Consider the following 10847-nt stretch of genomic DNA (forward strand, 5'->3'; position numbering starts at 1 on the left):
TTTTTTTTTTGAGTTGGAGTCTCACTCTGTTGCCCAGACTGGAGTGCAGTGGCCGCTTCCAGCCACCGCAGCCTTGACCTGCTGGGCTCCAGCGATCCTTCCGCCTCAGCCTTCCAAGTAGTTGGAACTACAGGTGCATGCTACCATGCCCAGCAAATTGTTCTGATTTTGTTGTAGAGATGAGGTCTCGCCAAGTTGCCCAGGTGGGTCTCGAACCCGCGGGCTCAGGCAATCCACTCATCTCAGCCTCCCAAAGCACAGGATAATGGGCTGAGCTACCGAGCCTGGCTAAGTTTGCTGTTTTCTATGGGTATGGCTCGTGGTGCCTCAAAACAATTACAATAATAACATCAAAGGCTACTGATCACTGTAACAGATATAGTAATAATGAAAAAGTTGGAAATATTGTGAGAATTACCAAAATGTAACACAGAGACATGAAGTGAGCATATGCTATTGGGAGAATAGCGCAGTTAGATTTGCTCTGAGTAGCATTACCACAAACTTTCAATTTGTAAAAAACTCAGTATCTGCAGCACACAATAAATTGAAGCACAATAAAATGAGGTGTGTCTGTATTCTTTATTAACTTGGCCCTAGTTTATGAGACTGCATCCTGGATTTCAGAAAGCAACTTTGTTTTTCCTGACTTTTAAAATATCAAGGCATTTACTCATATATAGTAAATTGCTTGAATCTTAAGTGAATAGCTTAATGGATTTTTACCCAATTATATACCCAAGTGACAGTGCTCTATTTCAATAACTATATCTAATCTGAAAAGTTAGACGTGATAATTATTGCAGAAAATGCATTTACAATAAAAAAAAACTCCAGGTAATGTTATTTAAGACATAGTCATATAGTATGCACATGTATGGTATTACATACAAATTCTTGTTATAACTTATAGAATCCAAGTCTCCCCTATTTTGGGTGGTGTGTGAATTCAGATGATTAGGATGTGTGAGGTGCATAGGTAACATAAACCAGACAGTTATAGGGTTTTCTTTGCCTTTATATTAATTCTGCTTCACATCTCATGCATTGATAAACTTTTGTGCTCTCCAAATAGGGAAGACATGACACATCCTGTGAATTCCCCAGGAGAAGGAGGAGATATAAATTCAAGGTTTTATTATTGCTGGGTATGTATCTAAAAATCAATATCTATCTGTTTGGCTTTCAATCTACCTGTACTTATTGGGTTGCCATTTAAAACAGGCTCTTTTTAAAGCCACATTGCATTAAGTGGGTCCTCGGTTAAAATGGGTTATGAGCACATGGCTAAAGTTTGCAGGCTGTTGTGCGTCATTGTACCCAAATGTGCTGGGGGAGTTTAAGGTAAGTACAGATTACACATCCATTTGGGACTACATATGTGTGTATCCATGTCCATCTCAGACACCTATAGCTCCATGCATAGTCGTATGTTACTTGGACAAGATGACGTGTCACCAGTGAGGGATGGTCTGTGGAGGGCTTTCTCCCCATGAAGGACAAAACCTCTCATGTCTGGGACCGCATGTAGGGTGGCGACCTCCAAGGAGCCCTGGGAAACATGGGCTGAGACCACCCCTTCTTCATCCCAGCCTGACTCTGAGTAAGCAGATGCCCTCTCAGCACAATTGAGGAGCAAGTTCCGTCTATCATGTCCACTGCCTCTTTGCCGGCTTAGTGAATATTTAATAACGCCATTTGCCTTCCCAGAAAGAGAGCTCAGAGAAGCCTGCAGAGTTGTGGGTGTAAGAGGTGGGTGGCAGGGCCGGTGCTGACATAGAGCAGACTGGACAGTCATTTTCCTCCAGGAGCCTCCCCAGACTGGAAGCCCCGGCAGATGGCTCCAGGCTGGGTGTGATGGGAGAGGAGGCCATCTGTGTGGTTTCAGGCACCAGTCAGGAGCCTTGGAGAGGAAGAGGAAGTGCTCGGCTGATATCAAGTGACCAGAGCATGTGGTGAGAGAGAAACCAGAGACTTATTTTCCACTCACGTGTAAGAGCTTGGCTCAGATTCAGGCTGCCACCCTGTATTCATGGAATGGGAAGCTAGAAGGAAGCATGTTGCTCCTTTGATCTCAAGCAAACATTTCACTGAGTAGGAAACTGAGGCCTTGATCATAATCAGTCTCTAGAGTCACACAGATGATTAGCGGCCAAGCTGTTTCTACTCTTGTCTACTTCCAGTCCACTCTCTGCAACCAAAGTGATCTTTTACAAAATAGAAATCCATTCCTGACAATCTTTCAGTGACTTCCTAGCTCACTTAGAATTAAATGCAGTCTCTTTGCCCACTGTTATGGGAGTCTACATATGATCCTTATCCCCCCCATTTCATCTCCACCCTCCCATTCCCTTGCCTCCAACTGACCTCCTTTCTGCTCCTCTAACACGCCACATCATTCTCACCGCAAGCTCTGTGCTTGCCGACTTCTGCGATTGAAACACTCTGCCTCAGATCTTCGCACTCTTAGTCCCTTCTCCTCTTTGAGGTCTAAATTCAGGGAGGCCTTCCCTGCCCTCACCATCTGTTCTCCTCTGGTCAACACACATGCTGGTAGGTCATTCTCCATCACATCACTAGGTTTAGTTTTCTTATAGCACTTAGCACCAGAGGAAATGAACTGGTTTTATTTATTTGCTGGCTTATCTGCTTTTCACACTTGGCTGTGAAGTTCGTCAGGGCAAGGACTTCATATGCTCATTGCTGTATACCTATCACTGGGAGTGGCCCAGGGTTCCAGTGGTGAATGCACAAATCTCTGTTCAGCACCTTTTCTATTTCACGGTGTTGTCTCTTTTTGACGTTGATTTGGGCATTTTGTTTTACTCACGTATGTCTAGAGAGCGATGTTAAACTCATGGCAAGGGTGGCTACCCCTGGTATCGTGGGTCCTGGCTCTCAGCTTTGTCTCCCAAGTCAGTGTTCTTCATTAACAGTGGCGCTCAAGGACCACCTGTCTCAGAATTGCCTAAGGAATTAGTCAAAAGTGTATATCCTAAATCCTACATCGGACATCCTAAATCAGAATCTCTGCAGATGAGAGCCTACCCAGGAATCTACACTTTTAACAAGCACCACAGGTGATACTTAAGACAATCCAAAGTCATGAGTTCAAACATACCAGAATACTATTTTTTCTCACACTGCCTTACAAATGATCAAATTCTCTGCAAGAGCAAGCACGAGCATGGTGATTGATGTTATGAGTGCCCTCGTGTCTGAGTTATCAGCTGCTGTATAACAAATCATCCCAAAATGTAGTATGCTCCTCTCATTTAGGGACATTCTTATGCTCACAAGTAACTCCTTGAGAAGCATGGGGCAGGGTGACACAAGTCAGGAGCAGAAATAAGAGAGGAAATTAAGACTCAGTTCAAATTACCTTTGTCAGTGTTTTAGTGAAAGGCTTGGATAAGGAGGAGGCTGGGAATATGGTTTAAGATGAGGCTATAATATTGATCTGAATTCTTTTTTTTTTTTTTTTTTGAGTTGGAGTCTCTCACTTAATCGCCCAGGTTGGAGTGCAGTGGCATGCTCATGGCCACCCCTGAGTCGACCTGCTGGGCTCAGGCAATCCTTCCACCTCAGCCTTCCAAGTAGCTGGAACTACAGGCACGTGCTACCATACTCGGCTAATTTTTTGATTTAGTGTAGAGATGAGGTCTCGTCAAGTTGCCCAGGCTGGTCTCAAACCCGTGGGCTCAGGCAATTCGCTCACTCCAGCCTCCCAAAGTGTTGGGATTATAGACTTGAGCCACCACGCCCAGCCAGTTTCAGAGTCTTATGATCCATAAATCAAAGAGGACTAGACTTGGAGTAATGCTGATTATGGTGCTGATAGACATGATCCAGTCTACAAATATTTATTGAGTACCTACTTTGTCCCATCACTGACCTAGACACAGCGGATCAAAGTGGACCCTCCAAAAAAAAATACCTGTCCAGGTCAGACATGGTGGCTGAAGCCTGTAATTCCGGCACTTTGGGAGGCCTAGGTGAGGGGATTGCCTGAGCCCACAGCTTCAAGAATAGCCTAGGCAACTTGTCAAGACCTCATCTCTACTATAAATCAAAAATTAGCCAGGCATGGTAGCGCACATCTGTAGTTCCAGCTACTTGGAAGGTTGAGGCAGAAGGATTGCCAGAGCCCAGCAGGTCGACACCGGGGAGGCTATGAATGTGCCACTGCACTCCAACCTGGGTGATGGAATGAGACTTCAACTAAAAAAAACAAACAAACAGACAAGAAACCTGCCCAATGGAGTTTAAATTCTAGAAGAGGAAACAGAAGAAAACGGTGCCAGCATTCCCCCACCTTGTTTGAAGCATTTCCTTATCAAATTTGTAGTTATTAGAAACTTGGTCTATACTATGACCCCACGTTCAATGAAGGATTCCCAAACTTTTATCTCTTCCAAAGCTTGCAGATTGATATCTGCTCAAAATACCTTATGTAGGGAAATGGACCTGGTTGAGAGATAGTTATCTCTGTGTATGTGCTTTGGAAGTGGAGGTTGTGGCCATATTATGAGGGAGGACCGCAAACCCGAAATTATCTTTTGGTGGGTGGGCCCCTTGTAGTACCCTTGGAATTCGTTCCTCCAAATCAGTCAGCCAACATTTTTAATCTGTTAGTCTTGAGAAGGTTGCATCACAATGTGCAGAAGCAAAATCCCGAGTTGGCAAACAACTCTTCCACCATGACAATGCACCTGCCCACACTGTGCTGTGTGTTCCCAGTTTGACCCAAAAAATGGCATAACTCCTGTGATCCACTCTCCCTATTCACCCAGCCCCACCCTGAGCAACTTTTTTGTTTGTTTGTTTCCCTGAAAGAAAAAGTCCTCAAAGGGAAACATTTTGCCGATGTGGAAGAGGTGAAATGAAAAATGGCAGAAGCAGTAAAAGGCATCAACATCGACAAGTTCAGAAACTGTTTTGAGCAGTGGAAAAAGTGTCTCAATAGATGTATAGCATCAAACGGAGGGTACTTTGAAGGTGATTGAAGTTTAAACATATAAGAATAAATACACCATTTTTTATAAATAAATTTTGAGTTTCTTGAGCTTCCTCCATGTATAGCAGGCTTAAAATAACTCCATTTATCTAATAGTTTCTATAGGTTAGAAATTCAGGCACAGTTTAGTTGGGTCCCCTGTTTCAAGTGCTTCCATGGGGCTACAATCAAGATGTCAGCCAAGGCTATAGTCGTCTCAAGGTTCAACTGGGGAAGGGTCAACTTCCAATCTCACTCATGTGGCTATGGGCAAGATTCAGTTCCCCGTGGGCTGTTGGACTAAGGGCCTTGGTTCCTTGCTGGCTACTGCCTGGAATCTGTCCTCAGTTCCTCACCACATGGGCCTCTCCACAGAACTGCTCACAACATGGCAGCTGGTTTCCACCAGAATGGGCAAGTGAGAAGAGCCAAAGACAAAGAAAGTGCAAGCAAGGTGGAATGATCTCTGAAGTGGCATCTCATCACTTTTCCTGTATTCCTTTTACTAGAAACAAGTTACTAGGGCTAGTCATTGGAGAGGAGTGGCTTATACAGGGCATGAATGCCAGGAGGCAGGAATCATTGGGAGTCATTCTAGAAGCTCCTTACCACATCTTAGCCTGAATTTTGAACGATCTTTTGACATGGGACACAGTATAGCAGAGAGATACCTATGTGGGGATTCTGTGTGGCACCTTGAGATTTAGTTAATTAAGAGGGCAGTGTGAATAAAACCAACAACAACAGATGCTGGTGAGGATGCGGAGAAAAAGGAACGCTTCTACACTGCTGGTGGGAATGCAAACTAGTGCAACCTCTTTGGAAGACAGTGTGGCAATTTCTGAAAGAACTAGAAATTGACCTTCCATATGACCCAGCAATCCCCCTACTGGGAATATACCCAGAGGAACTCAAATCATTCTACAAAAAAGATACCTGCATGTGTATGTTTGTTGCAGCTTTATGCACAATAGCAAAAACATGGAACCAACCATGCTGTCCACCGAAACTGGACTGAATTTAAAAAAATACACAATGGAATGTTCTGCAGCCATAAAGAAGGACACACATACAGATTTCGCAGCAACTTGGCTGGGTTTATAGTCTATCACATTCAGTGACCTATCACAGAAACAAAGAACAGAGCACCACATGTTCTCATTCATTAGCAGACCTTGAACAATTACCATAATACTATAAGCAAGGGATTGGCAGTAGTGGAAAACTGCCAGGGGAGGGGAGGTGGGATTGGCAGTTGAGGGAAACTGCCAGGGGAGGGAGGGGCACACCTCATCAACAGGAGCACCTGTATAATGAACGTTTGTATACCTAACCCTGAATTGTACCCCACATCTTTAAAATAAAATAAATTTTAAAAAAAGGACAGTGTGGCATGGCAGAACAAGCATAGCCTTCAGGTTTAGAGAGGCTGCTGCTAGAATCTCAGCTTTGAGGTTCCTGCATGATCTTACACTTAGTTAAGGCTCAATCTTCTTATCCAAAACATGTGGAAAATAATACCTACCATCTAAGAAGTTTTGAGGATCAAAAAACCATTTGGGTAAGACTCTTGTCAAAACGTGGATTCCCAGGTTGTTTCCTAAGAAATTCTTATTCAGCAGACCTGGAACAACATCTAAGAATTTCTGGGGGTTGTTTTGTGTGTGTGTGTGAGTTGAAGTCTCACTCTGTTGCCCAGGTTGGAGTGCAGTGGCACGCTCACAGCCACCCCAGCATTGACCTGCTGGGCTCCGGCAACCCTTCTGCCTCAGCCTTCCAAATAGCCGGAACTACAGGTGCATGCTACCATGCGTGGCTGATTTTTTATTCATTGTAGAGACAAGGTCTCGCCAGTTGCCCAGGCTGGTCTCGAACCCGCAGACTCAGGAAATCCTCGCCTTGGTCTCCCAAAGTGCTGAGCCACCAAATCCGGCCGAATTTCTATTTTTAATAAGTACCTCAGTGTTTCTAAGTACATATGAAAAGGGTGTGTGACCCAGTGCATGGTAGCTGTTAACCTGCATATTAATAGCATTTCTGTAGTTATTCTTGGGGAGGTGTATGTTTGAAGAGAGTCCACTGTGGGATAGTGGAAAGAAAATGGTATTGAGGGTTAGAAGACACATGAGTTCTAGCTCTTCCCTGACACTTATTTTCTATCGGATCTTAGGCACAGAGCTGTTCAATTTTTCTAGACCTCTTTTTTTAAGGCTCTGTAAAATCCTCTCTTGTCTTGACCCTCTGTCTAGGTAAGGAAGAAATAATAGCAGCTGGCATGGGATCCTTTTAAAGCTCCCTCGGTTGGAGAAACAAAAGCAATGGCCTCCACAATGTGTCTCTTCTGAATCTCTGGGTCTCCTACTATTTCTTCCTGAAGACTCTTCCTCAAAGCCTCTCATTCCTCTGCTCGTCTCCTAATTCATATGACCTCAGCATCTCTGTATGCAGTGAAATATATCTGAAAACAACCTTGTTTAAAAGAATAAATCTATTAAGGAGCTGAGAATTTTCTGGCGTGAAATGAAAAATATTGATTGCTTCCCACCTGTTAGCAGTGAAATCCCATCCAGTTAATTAACCTGCTCAGAGATAAAGTTTATTTTTGCCTTTTGCTTTCAGTTCCCAATCTTTAAAACCATTAAAACAAATACCTGGTCAATGAATAAATCTCCCAGAGTGGCGTTCAGGGCCTCCTGTACTCTGGCTCCAGTCTGCCTTTCTGATTTTACTGTTAGCTGCTTATCTTCAAGTATCTTCCACCCCAGCCTGATGTATTCACTAAAAAAAAGTATTCGGTGCTCCTACTGTTAAGAATATGTTTCCTCCTCTAAATTTTGCATATTTTGACTTGGTTCAGGTGTCACTTCTTGAAAAAGACTTTCCCAGAGCTCTGGCATCTATCTCTACCTCTCCCTACCTCTCGCCACCTTTCCTAATTGCTGCCAAGCTGGGAGCATAATCTGTCTATTCTGAACACTCCCCAAATTTTGATACCTTTGTAGCATTTATTATTTTATGCCTTATATCATGATTACGTACATATTTATAGTGCCAGACTTTGTGGATGCAATTCCAACAATTCATTTTTGCGCTCCTACCCAATGCCTCACCTATGATGGATGTTCAGCAAATATTTTTGGAATGTTTAAATGTTCTTTATGGCTGTGTTTACCCCTGGAGTTCCTGATTAAATACCAATGTAAGAAGAATGTTTTTTGTTTTGTTTTGTTTTGCTTGAGTTGGAGTCTCACTCTGTCACCCAGGCTGGAGTGCCTTGGCACGCTCATGGCCACCCCAGCCTCGACCTGCTGGGCTCCGGTGATCCTTCTGCCTCAGCCTTCCAAGTAGCAGAACTACAGGCACGCGCTACCACGCCCCGTTAATTTTTGATTTATTGTAGAGATGAGGTCTGGCCAAGTTGCCAGGGCTGGTCTTGAACCCTCGGGATCAGGCAATCCACTCGCCTCAGCCTCCCAAAGTGCTGGGATTACAGGCTGAACCATCTAGCCAGGCCTAAGAAGAATGTAACTCAGTGAAGTGTTTTGCAGGAGTTACATTATATTCAAAACAGGGCTGTTGGTCTTTCTGAAGACAATCCTGTTGTTACTTTCCATCCTTAGCAATCTTCTGTTCCTAGAAATGTTTTTGCTTTCAGGAGAGAAGTTTGGAAAGGCAGTTTTGTATGAACATCACTTGTTTCTACAACTCTGAATATAGGCTTCAATGGCTTTTCCATCTCCTGTCCCTTACTCACACAACACACTTGGAACTACTATTTTAATGAGCACAAAACCCCAAAACTCAATTTTAGGTAAAGCAGATATTCTATATGAGAACACTCTCATGTATGTGTTTAGGCTGAAGGGGAGGAATATGGTAGTTTCACTGAAACACAAAGGCCATTTATTTATTCAGAGTTCATTTTCTTCAGGCCCTATCTTATGTGCTAATGATATACATAAAAATACTCATCCTTGCCTTCAAGGAGCTCTGAGTTATATGGAGGAAGATGAATGTATGATGCGATAATTAATACAGAGTGTGATTTATGCAATGCCAGAGACAGATACAGAGTGATGTGGAGCAGATTTTCTTTTTTTTTTCTTTCTTTTCCTTTTCTCTTCTCTACCTCCACCTCCTTCTCTTCTTCCTTCTTTCTCTTTTGTTTTTTTTTTTTTAAGTTGAGGCCTCACTCTGTCATCCAGGCTAGAGTGCAGTGGCAAGATCACAGCTCACTGCAGCCTCGACCTTCCGGGCTTAAGAGAGTCTCCCACCTCAGCCTCCTGAGTAGCTGGGACTACAGGCACATGCTCACCGTCACCACAGTCTCAGCCTCCGGTCTCAAGCATAGATTTTCTTTGAGGACTGATGGAATGTTTTAAATAAAAGGTTCTCTTTTGCAGCACAGTGTACATACCAATATTAATAAATAGTATTATTTCGTAGTTATTAAAAGCATCAACACCATCTTCAAACCAATCACCTTGGGCTGGGTCTCTGCATCCTCTGTGGGTGCTGAGGCATGATTCAGACAAGCCACCATGCTGGATTAATGAAGACTGAGATGTTGGTTCCTGCTCCGTAGAGCTTGTAGGAATGAATCATTCATGGAGATGGCAGCAAAGGGGTAGTTTTCTTATGACTCACTGGGCTGAACTTCATGCCAATAATATTTTGGTGCAGAGAGTTTTGCATGCTACTCTGTCTATGGCTCCAGTATTTCTAAAGGCATTACTGCAGCTGTTTAGATGACTCATTCGAATGTCTTCTCCAAGTCTATGACCCTAGAGCGTGTGTGTGTGGGTGGAAGGTTATAAGGGAAGGTACAAAAACAATCCCAAGGGTCTTTTGTGGTTGCTGTTTTTGTCGGGTTTTTTTTGAGCCAGGGTCTTACTCTGTCACCCGGGCAGGCGTGCAGTGACACAATCATAGCTCACTGCAGCTCAACCTCCTGGGATTCCCGCAACCTTGACCTCCTGGGCTCAAGCATCCCTTCTGCCTCTGCCTGCCAAGTAGCTGAGACTACAGGTTCATGCCACCATGCCTGGCAAATTTTTTTGTAGAGACGAGATCTTGCTATGCTGCCTGGGCCGGTCTTGAACTCCTGGACTCAAGCCATCCTCTTGCCTCAGCCTCCCAAAGTGCTGGGATATAAGTGTGAGCCACTGCACTTGGCTGCAATCTTAAATTTTAAATGACCCAAGTCTTCAGCTGCAAATCTCGAGTTTTTATACAGATCGCTTTAAGTTTCCATCTTTTTCTTGGTCTTCACATTTAGGGACACTTTGCTGCTCACTAGAAACTCCTTGAGAAAAATGGAGCAGGGTGACATGAGACAGAAACAGAAACAGGAGAGGAAATTAGAACCCATTTCAAATCACCCCTTGTCAGCGGCTCGGTGGAAGTCTTGGAGAGGGAGGAAGCTGGGGATATTGGCTCGGGCGAGGCTGTAATATTGCTGTAGATTCTCATGATTCACAGTTGAAAGAGTACTCTGGCTTTTTAATAATGACCACCGCGGTGACAGGGGCCACCAGCCAGCCACTCAGCACAGGTGCACCGAACACTTCTGACATGCCGTCACTGCCTTAGGCACACGGGCCCCACGTGGGTTTTAAAAAAGATAAAACTGGCCCCCCCGGAGCTTAAATTCTAGAAGAGATTAGCAGGTGCTCATTTCCCTTCCCCGCTTGCGAGTCTGAAACATTTCCTGCTCACGAGGGACTTCCTCCCGATCAAGTCTCAGCCTCATCATGGAAGTCAGAAAACTTTCCCTCTCCCAAAGCTTGCAGACCGGAACCTACTGGAAAGGCGGGTTAGAGCCGGGGAATGGACCCCGGCGTGGCGGCGG

The sequence above is a fragment of the Carlito syrichta genome, unplaced genomic scaffold (assembly GCF_000164805.1).
Source record: "Carlito syrichta isolate Samal-C Ts95f unplaced genomic scaffold, Tarsius_syrichta-2.0.1 Scaffold301884, whole genome shotgun sequence".
Taxonomy (NCBI): domain Eukaryota; kingdom Metazoa; phylum Chordata; class Mammalia; order Primates; family Tarsiidae; genus Carlito; species Carlito syrichta.